This window comes from Balaenoptera physalus, assembly GCF_965194825.1.
Source record: "Balaenoptera physalus genome assembly, chromosome: 13".
Taxonomy (NCBI): Eukaryota; Metazoa; Chordata; class Mammalia; order Artiodactyla; family Balaenopteridae; genus Balaenoptera; species Balaenoptera physalus.
The window spans coordinates 56,692,244-56,703,776 of NC_138892.1; the positions used below are offsets into that span (position 1 = coordinate 56,692,244).

At 34.6% G+C, this 11,533-nt stretch overlaps 1 long non-coding RNA gene across 1 annotated transcript in view; it reads right to left on the reverse strand.

Annotated features, from left to right (window-relative positions):
* Positions 1–10,995, reverse strand: part of LOC309642049 — a 1,010,235-nt gene extending 999,240 nt beyond the window's left edge. Inside the window, exon 1 of the long non-coding RNA XR_014252937.1 lies at positions 10,094–10,995. This is a non-coding gene — a long non-coding RNA (uncharacterized lncRNA). The remainder of the gene's footprint in view (positions 1–10,093) is intronic.
* Positions 10,996–11,533: the final 538 nt, after the last annotated feature.

Consider the following 11,533-nt stretch of genomic DNA (forward strand, 5'->3'; position numbering starts at 1 on the left):
AACCCCAGATATTTGCTTTGCAAATATCCCTGTGTCTGAAGCAAAGGTACTAGTCCTAGACTCCACTAAGCAGATGCCTCTCTCCCAGACACTGAATTGGGAACTAAAGAAACATGGACTGTGTAAAATCCCTGATGGCGGTGGCTGTGGAAACAGCAATTCTTTTCTGGGACAATGATGGTGGTGGCATCAGGATTGGGATTCAGTGTTGAATAGCAGTGGTGACCAGCATTCAAGCACATTTTTCCATGTAGGAAGAATCAGTATTCTCACTGAACTGACAGTCACATCATTTTGGATATAGTCAGTTGGACCTAACATACTAAATTCCGTTCAACACAAATACACAGAAAATAGAAAGGAAGGAAACTCGCTGCCATTAGGGGCACATATGACAGTTCTTTTTGCAGTTCAACAATGGAATTTGGAATGAATAGCTTTAGGAGGTAATGGAGAAAGGGTGATGGTAGTCAACACTTTTAAAATTCCTAAATAGGAAAACTTCTGCTGATTGCATTTTTTAAAAAAGAAAATGAAATGAAATGAAAGAGAAGTAAGTACTGTAAATCTGTTTCCATTTTTCTTCACTTTCACTGGAAAAAATAAGTTGTGTTATCTGGTAAAAGGGGAAAAGCTAATGATAAGTTAGATCGTTTAAAATTTGAAGTTGCAGAAATATGAGAAGTACGAATGTAATAATTTTATTCAAACACAGCACATAGTGATTATTATAAATTATTAGCTAGACAGTTAAATGAATTGTGGATTGTGCAGTATGTGTAATTTTAGAAAAGTAATATGAGAAATAACATTTGCAATTTTTCTGACTTTTTTTTTCCTTTTTTTTTTTTTCTGACTTCTTATTTGGAAATTTCAGCTATTCTTGTAAATTAGTTTTTTTGAATTAGCTTCTTAGGTTTTAAGAGAAAGAAGAAAAAGATGACAAAGCAGAGAAAACATATGTATATTTTGGATAGTCACAAATCTGTAATTATATTGCATTAGTATATTTTATTATAAAAACTCAAATGTTTAAAAACCAGTCTTTAAATCATGCTGACTTTCCAGGGAACTATATTTATGGAAATAGCCCAGCTCAAATTGTCTTTGACAGCAAAGAGGCAGCCATGACAACATAGCTTTTGGAGGCCAAAGAGCATATATGACATGCTGTATATTGTTAATAGGTACATGGAAGGAAAAAAGTTCTCTGACTGGTTTGAAATATTCATAAAATGCAAGTCTTTTTCAACTAAAAATTAAAGACATGGAATATTTGATGGAAAATGTAAATAACAAGAAAGAAAGGGGATGGGAAAGTGGATTATCTATTGATTAAATTAAAATCGATAAGGCATATTGCTAGATGCTCTAAATGTGTTGTATCATCCACACAAAATTCCTATGAAAGGAGTTAAAGAACCCTACTTTTGCAGTTGGGAGAGCTCATGTTCAGAGAGATAAAGTAATTTTCCCAATGCCACATGGTTGGCAAAGAACAAAGCTAGACTAGAATACATTCAACATTTGTACATCGGACTAGGACTTTAAAACCAATGACAAAATCTAGAGATACAGACATTATGGAAGAAGAAAAATGATACCAAATAAACTAGATATTCCACAGATATGTGCTCTAAGTAAAAAAAAAAAAAAAAAGAAAGGCAAGTAGTCACCTGAACTTGAAGTTCCTTCAAAAACACCTGCAACCTCATTACATGCATGCAGCCCAGTTATGTGGTAAATGTCAGTCATCACAGTTCATTCATTTTGAACATGTAACGTCTATATATACACGGCTACACTTAAAACTTAAAAGTTAGAAAATGCAGACTTCCCTGGTGGTGCAGTGGTTAAGAATCTGCCTGCCAGTGCAGGGGACATGGGTTCGAGCCCTGGTCCAGGAAGATCCCACATGCAGCGGAGCAACTAAGCCCACGCACCACAACTACTGACCCTGCGCTCTAGAGCCCGCGAGCCACAACTACTGAGCCCACATGCCACAATTACTGAAGCCCGCATGCCTAGAGCCCGTGCTCCACAACAAGAGAAGCCACTGCAATGAGAAGCCCACGCACCACAACGAAGAGTAGCCCCTGCTCGCTGCAACTAGAGAAAGCCCGTGTGCAACAACGAAGACCCAACACAGCCAAAAATAAATAAATAAATAAATAAATTGTTTTAAAAAAGTTAGAAAAGGCAAAGAAGATTAATGAAAGCATGTTTTATATTTCAAAATGCATTTAAATTTAACAGCTTTATTGAAGTATAATTGATATAAAAAGAACTGTACATATTTAACACGTACAATTTGATGAGTTTGGTCATATGTAAACACGATACCATCACCATAATCAAGGTAATAGATATATCCAACACCTCTGAAAGTTTCCTTGGAGAGGGTAGGTGGTAAGAACACTTAATATGAGCTCTATCCTCTTAGCAAATTTTGAAATGCACAATACCATATTGTTAATTATAGGCACTATGTTACACAAGCAGATCTCTAGAACTTATTCATCTAGCATAACTGAAACTTTATATTCTTTCTAATAGTTCTCTGTTGCCTATGGGACACTGGAGGACATATTGAAATTCAAGGCTCTGCATTATCTGGTCTTTAACTGTCTCACATTATTTCTTATTCTTCATGCCCTCTTGACTCAACAATGAATTTTGCACTCCAGCTAGGCTTACAGCTTGACTCTACTTGGACTAGTCACTTGCATTTTCAACTCTAAGATCTAGAGCAAAGAGATTGAAGCATCATATCATAAATGTTAAGACTCAGACTTTATATTAAAGGCAATGAGGGGATACTGAGGAGTTCACCTTGCCTCATCAAGAAGAGGAAGATAAATCTTTAAACGCTTTATATGGTGCCTTATATTTCTTTTGATTCTCTTTTAGCAGTCGGTGAATAAAACACAAATAACTAATTAAATAGGATATGCTCAATAGTTAACAATGTCAAAAATTTTTATTTTTATTAGATATCTGAATTCCAAGCCAGAAAAGATAAAACAAAACAGAAACTTCTGAATGTTTTTCTCAGCATATTCTTCTTTCTGGGGCTTTGCATTTCAGTTATAAAAATGAGATTGTAGTCTATAATTTATTGAATGGTAGCATAATATAGGAAAAAAATATTTCATTGACAATAATGGAAGCTGAAGTTTTCTTAATCCCAATTTAATATGTGTGAACATATTCAATAATTTTCTTAGTTTTTTTATATTGAACATTCTAACAATATAGATAGAAAATAGGATACAATAGTTTATTCAGGTTAATTAAATTTTAATGTGTCTTAATATTCATGTGTGTATAATAGATTTGCTTTATACTATTAGAATCCTTGTTTAAATGAATTATGTCGAGTAATGCCTCTGTGTGCACATTAAATGCCCTATAAATGTCTGGGAAAATCTCATATTTATATTTTATTTTACTGAGAATTGAAGTATATATTTTGTTTTCTACTCCTGCCTTTCTATTATGGCAATCATTTGGGGTTCTAAATTTGGTTTAATCTCCATGACACCTCCAAATGAAATTTGAGGCTGAAAAAAATAGAAATTTTGACATGTGAGTAATTTTTAATAGACTCTTGGAGTTAATTACATTGAGAAGACTAAAAACAGGATTTGGAGAAAAGTGACAATTACAGCCAAGACTATGACAATAGGATAGGTATATAAAATATACAAATGATCAAATCCACTAAATTTTCCCTGTGGTCATGTACATGATCATGAGAAGAGAAATGTCAAATTACTTTCCAAGTCAGTTCTTAACTCTTCATAAAATAACATTAAAAATCAGAAATAATATCAATAAGTTACAGTTTATGAACTTGTGTTTATATGTTCCCTTGACTGCATTTGAAGATTGAACTCCCTGAGCACTGCCCTTGAACCCTTTCTCAACAGCTGGTTCTCTGTTGCCCAGGGGAAAACTACTCAACTTCTGACCATTCTGACTTTGAACACTGAGTTTCCTGTATGTTACTTTTGCTGCTTGATTAACAACAAGCATAAGAGATATTTATATAAACTAAGTAATGAGATCATTGTCGCCACAATTCTGGATGTCACCTACCTATATATTTTCCTAATTGAAAACTTGAAATTGCTAAATCTTGACACTGCGTCTTGTCTCTCCCTATCTGAACCTTGGTTCCTCTTTGGGCATATCTCCCTGTTTTGTTTTGTTCTTTAATTCTTGAATGTGGTTTAATGTCAGAACCCACTCCCTCTCACTATTTGCTTATCATCAGAAATCTCAAGATGTGGGATTATATTTTCTTCAAAGCTAGGTAATATATTTTAAATCACTTTCTTTAAAACACCTATGAAAGAGACACCTTTCGTCTCAGGGTATAAGAAAATGAATATTCAGTAGTTATTTAGAAATGATATTGCTTTGGTCTCCAAAGAGTAAAAAGATCATGCTTAGACTCTATGATGAAGCTACTTTTGAATTTTCTAAATTTTCAAACATGACTCATAACTTAGGAGTTTCGCTCTTAGATGTTTCTCCATTCTATTAAGTTATTTATCTGAACTAAGATAATATGACCATGAGAAGATATTGAGTTAGTATGTCAAAAATAATATCAATTCTTATGACTTATAGTTTATTATTTGAATCATTTATTTATAGCAATGCTCTATGTTTAGAAAAAACCATAGGACAAAGTTTTTGTCAACAAATGTCTTCCAGTCTAGAATGGAGAGGCAGACATAAAAGTAAATAACTTTATAAAGAATTGTGTTTCTTTCTTTATAATAAGTGATTTTATAATATATTACAATTAAAAATATAGTAGTATCAGCTTTGGGATATACATATATTACAAAAGGATATGTATGTTTCCCTTATTCTTCTCTTTAAATTTTATAATTTAATTGGAATTGCACTAAATATATAAGTAAATTTGAAAAAAAAAAATCACCTCTTCTGCAAAAAGGTTTCTTCACAATTATCTAAATCTACTTTTGATCTCAATCAAATATGAACACAACATAGATATCTTCAATATTCACAGAGTCAAGTTTACCTTCCATTCTTCTTTGCTGAAGAAATCACTTGAAGGTAAACTCTATCAAAATAAGTGTGTTGGACAAGTCATTACCATGGAAATTATGGGAGGATTCACATTAGAGAGGCATGTGAGCCAAGCGGGGTTAGGTATGCAAGATTAGCCTTGGAACAATGGAGGGGTGAGATGTGTACATGCTAGGCCAAGAGACTAGTGTGTAAGGAACTGCAAGATTATAGCTTCAGCTGACACATAGGGTATGAGATGAAATCAAAGGAGATGAGGCTCTGGACAGCAATTTCAGTCAAATAGTGAAGGACCTTACATGCTGTACTAAGGAGTTTCAGTTTTATCCTATGGGTACTGAAATCGGTCAGCAAATAAAAGCACACATTTAATAAGAATATACTATGTACTAGAGATGAGGCAAGGAAATCTAAGTAGGGAATTGGGTAGCTATATAAGTTAAACAGTACAAATGACAGGTACCTAGTCCAACATAAGATACAGGAATCACGGAGAAATACAGCTTGGTCGATCACATGGCTAGATACCAAGGCACTCAGGGACATAAGGAACTAGTGTGACTGGTAGTGCATATTACACAGACCTTTGAGGATCTGAATAGATTAGTTCTCTTCCCTTGAGCAGGATGTGATAGAAGAAAAGAAATGAATGTCTTAAGGGTCTGAGAAATTAAATCACTCAAAATAGTATAAAACTGGAAGACTAGTAGTTATAAAAGACAATATTATTCTCTCACAATTTTAGTCAAACCAAGAAAATATGTATGGTGTCATTAACATTAAAATTTTTCTCCTTTTTTGCTAAATTACATGTAAAAATCAAAATTACTTCCTCTCTCTCTGATTGGTTATTAAAAATTAGATGTTAAAAATAAGAGCCGTAGTGAAATATTACCTAATAAATAGCTCACTAACATCAAAAGTATGATTTTAATGCATAAAAATAGATGAATTTCAAACTAGAATTAATGCATAGTATTTTCCCACAAAACAAATAGTTTCTCAATCATGAAGATAACTATCTACAAAAACATGTACAATAAGCATGAGAGAGGCAAGGTTATTCATCCTTTGATTTTCAATAACCCTGATGCAAATATTGTTTTGTGTTCATTCACCTATTCTCAGTATTCAGTTTAGCTTTCTTATTCAAAGCAGAAGGTTAACAAAAATGACAGCACAGATGGTGTCATTTTCTTCTTTACAAGTCAAAGTGATGAGTCTTATAAAAGACTGTCACATGCATCCTCTCACCTGTCTGGTCCCTTCTGTGCCCCCATCTGCACAGTGCTAATCTGATGACTTGTACTTCCTTGACCTCTTCAAAACCAGACTTTCAGGATTAGTTCAGAGAGGAAACTAGTTATATTTAGGTTATATTTTTAATTGTATAGATATTATATTATCAAATCAGTTTTATGACATAAGATCATGGTATGATACATAATTTTTTAAACTTAAATTTAAAATATCTTTAACTTCCATGATTAGTAGCTACTGGCAGTTTATATACTCTTTGACCAAAATCTCCCCCATACTCCCACCCCCCAGCACTTGGTTACCATTATTCTACTCTGTTTCTATGAGTTTGGCTGTTTTTAAATTCTACATATAAAAGTGATATCATACAGTATCTCTCTTTCCCTTTCATAGATAGATAGGTAGGTATGTAGATAGACAGATACATAGATACATAGATAGATACATAGATAGATATACACACCACATCTTCTTTACCATCAAGCTAAGAAAATAAGAACCAAACCAAGGTACTATTTGAACTGAAAACAATCTTCTTTTTCCCTACCTGCTGAATGCAGATACTACTACATCAATGTCAATTCTGTCCTTCCAGATGAGCACTGTTCATATGTCATATTTCTTCAAAAATTTGCTATAATACAAAATTTCTGGAGATTTCAAAGAGTTGTGCATTTTCTCCCAGCTCTGTAGTCTGTTATCATTTACACCTGAAATAGGCTGACATTCTACTCTGTTCCTAACTCTGAACGGATCACACATTCCCTCCTTTTCCAAAAGTGCCAATCTTCTCCCTGTATCCTTCAAGTCATAGCTTCAAATATATGCAGATCTGCCTTGGTTCTGATGGTAAAAACAAGCAAAAGTAAATAAATAAAACAACCGTCACTGGAACCCTATTAACTCTTTTAAATTTTTTTTTCCTCCATTCTTTCAAACAATGGATTTATTTCAAAATGTTTGTCTGCTGATGGTAGCCTCCAAATATTTCTAGTTCATTGTCTTTCTCTTGTCTTTCATTCTGACTGCTATATTTACTATATGGCTTAAATCATTTGCTTCAGGATATATTGGGCATGTCATTCAGGGCACCTGCCAGGTCCAAATTATAATAGATATAATTACCCATACACAGCCTTTGTTAAGCCAGAGTTCTCAACTGTGTTTTATCACGCTTGGTAGATGATTGGATTGTGATCAGGAAACTAACCCAACTGAAGATTATTACTAACCTCTACCAACGCATAAGGTTGCTAGAAGCAAAGAGCCAGGCTGTCTATGAATTTATCAACAGGAATTAGGCTAATTTGCAGAATTCTCATGACTGATTATCTCTACAACATATGAAGACAGTGGGTCCATTTTATGATTAAAGAATGAAAAAGACACTCAGAAAGAAGCAGAAAATTATGTGAGCAATATACAGACCCCTAGAAAGATTCAAAGGATTGTTGCCAGAGTTTCCTTATGTCTTGGTGATGTTCAAGTGTGATCAATGTGTATCCTCAGGAAGCAATGTGACCATAGACAATACTGAATAATCCCATCTTAAAGAAGAAGCAAATATGATATTTTTATAATTATAATTGTGATTGGAGCTACAGGAAAGAACACAAAGTAGCAGATACAATGGAAATTGATTTTGCCATCATTTGCCTCAGAAGAGTTTTATCTTGCAGCAGCAACTGACAATCTCTACACTCAAAGAATGAGGGAACTTAGATAAATTTTAATAACATTACTAAGTTTTTATATTGATTATTTTTATAGTTACCTTCTATTTATGGTAACTTAATTTAGTGTTCTATTTATAGTGAGAATGTCATTTCTTTAAAACTCATTTAAGGACCAGACTTTCAGGCTTGGAAGGGTTAAAATTATTGTAAGAATAGAAATAAGATCCTTCTGGCAAAATGGAAATAGGTCAGGAAGGAGCCCAACTCAGTACATATGCTTATTCCCAACTGCAGCAAATTTAATCATAGCGAGGTGGCCAGGTTCTTTAGCAGCTGTAACCAGGACACTGGTAATGGATGTCAAATGATAACAACAGACCATTTCAACTTATAGATTCACTTACAAAAAGGGAATATAATCAGCAATGGCTATCTAGATATTTGGAGATGGGTTCCCTTCCCCATTCCCTCAAGGTTGGATTGGTTTCACCAACTGCATTCACCAACCAAGACTCTGCTCCAAGCAAGGTGGTAATGTTATCAATGTGGGGGACACAGAATAAGCAAGAAGCCTGGATAACAAGGATCTATGGATTCATTCTTAAGTGCAGTTGAGGCACCACGCTGGGAAAATCTAAGGTGAAAGTTTATTTATTCTTTTTATTATGGAAGCATACACATAAAAGAAGAAAGAATTTTGTAATAATATCATAAAATCCCATGTACCCATCAGCCAGCATCAACAGTTAACACTTTAAATTTTTTCTTTTTTGTGTGTGTGAAAGGTTTAAACTACCTAGCTTTGTTAATTTTTTTTTTGTTTGTGACTACTTTTTTAGAGCAGTTGTAGGTTCACAGCAAAATTGAGGGGATGGTACAGAGATTTCTCATATATTCTCGGCTGCTCCCACACATGCATTGCCTCTGCCATTATCAACATCCTCCACCGGAATGATACATTTGTTACCACTGATGCACTGCCATACACATCATAATTCCCCAAAGTCCATAGTTTACATTACAGTTCACTCATGGTGTTGTACACCCTATGGGTTTGGACAAATGTATAATGATATGAATCCATTATTATGGTATCATACAGAGTATTTACACTGCCCCCCAAACCTTCTGTGCTCTGCCTATTCATCCTCCTGCAGCCCCAATCGCTAGCAACCAGTGATGTTTTTACTTTGATGTTCCGTAGTTTGAAAATGATAATGTAAGAGTTTTTTGTTTTAGGTTTTTGTTTTTGTTTTGCTTTTATCCTGCTTGCTGTTCTCTAAGCTTCCTGGATCTGTGGTTTGGTGTCTGACATTAATTTGGGGAAATTCTTAGTCATTATTGTTTCAAATATTCCTTCTGTTCCTTTCTTTTCTTTCTGGTATTCCCATTATGTGTATGTTACATCTTTTGTAGTTGACCCACATTCCATAGACATTCCACTCTTTTATCCTCAGTCTTTGTTCTCTACTCTTTTTGGTTTTTGAAGTTTCTATTGATATATCCTCTAGCTTAGAGATTCTTTCTTCACTGTTCTCTTTTACTAATGAGCCCACCAAAGGCATTCTTCATTCCTTTTACAGCGTTTTTCATCTCTAGCATTTCTTTTTGGTTCTTTCTTAGGATTGCCATCTCTCTGCTTACATTGCCCATCTGTTTTTTTTTTTTTTTTTTTTTTAAATTTTATTTATTTATTTTTTAACATCTTTATTGGAGTATAATTGCTTTACAATGGTGTGTTAGTTTCTGCTTTATAACAAAGTGAATCAGTTATACATATACATATGTTCCCATATCTCTTCCCTCTTGCATCTCCCTCCCTCCCACCCTCCCTATCCCACCCCTCTAGGTGGTCACAAAGCACCGAGTTGATCTCCCTGTGCTATGCGGCTGCTTCCCACTAGCTATCTATTTTACTTTTTGTAGTGCAGCACTTTTGTAATAGTGAAAAAAGCTAGAAACAACCTAAATATCTTTAAAATAGTAATAATAAATGTAGAGTAGATATTTATACAATGGAATACTACACAGCAGTTAAAAGAGGTGGACTAGATCTATATAAATGAACATGGATTGCTCTCAGAAACTTTTTTTTTTTTTTTTAACATCTTTATTGAAGTATAATTGCCTTACAATGGTGTGTTAGCTTCTGCTTTATAACAAAGTGAATCAGTTATACATATACAATATGTTCCCATTTCTCTTCCCTCTTGCATCTCCCTCCCTCCCACCCTCCCCATCCCATCCCTCTAGGTGGTCACAAAGCACCGAGCTGATCTCCCTGTGCTATGCGGCTGCTTCCCACTAGTTATCTATTTTACATTTGGTAGTGTATATATGTCCATGACACTCTCTTACCCTGTCACATCTCACCCCACCCCCTCCCCATATCCTCAAGTCCATTCTCTAGTAGGTCTGTGTCTTTATTCCCGTCTTGCCACTAGGTTCTTCATGGCCTTTTTTTTTTTTTTTTTTTCCCCTTAGATTCCGTATATATGTGTTAGCATACTGTATTTGTTTTTCTCTTTCTGACTTACTTCACTCTGTATGACAGACTCTAACTCCATCCACCTCATTACAAATACCTCCATTTCATTTCTTTTTATGGCTGAGTAATATTCCATTGTATATATGTGCCACATCTTCTTTATCCATTCATCTGTCGATGGACATTTAGATTGCTTCCATGTCCTGGCTATTGTAAATAGAGCTGCAATGAACATTTTGGTACATGACTCTTTTTGACCTATGGTTTTCTCAGGGTATATGCCCAGTAGTGGGATTGCTGGGTCATATGGTAGTTCTATTTGTAGTTTTTTAAGGAACCTCCATACTGTTCTCCATAGTGGCTGTATCAATTTACATTCCCACCAACAGTGCAAGAGTGTTCCCTTTCCTCCACACCCTCTCCAGCATTTATTGTTTCTAGATTTTTTGATGATGGCCATTCTGACCGGTGTGAGATGATATCTCATTGTAGTTTTGATTTGCATTTCCCTAATGATTAATGATGTTGAGCATTCTTTCATGTGTCTGTAGGCCATCTGTATATCTTCTTTGGAGAAATGTCTATTTAGGTCTTCGGCCCATTTTTGGATTGGGTTGTTCGTTTTTTTGTTATTGAGCTGCATGAGCTGCTTGTAAATCTTGGAGATTAATCCTTTGTCAGTTGCTTCATTTGCAAATATTTTCTCCCATTCTGATGGTTGTCTTTTGGTCTTGTTTATGGTTTCCTTTGCTGTGCAAAAGCTTTTAAGTTTCATTAGGTCCCATTTGTTTATTTGTGTTCTTATTTCCATTTCTCTGGGAGCTGGGTCAAAAAGAATCTTGCTGTGATGTATGTCATAGAGTGTTCTGCCTATGTTTTCCTCTAAGAGTTTGATAGTGTCTGCCCTTACACTTAGGTCTTTAATCCATTTTGAGTTTATTTTTGTGCATGGTGTCAGGGAGTGTTCTATTTTCATACTTTTACATGTACCTGTCCAATTTTCCCAGCACCACTTATTGAAGAGGCTGTCTTTTCTCCA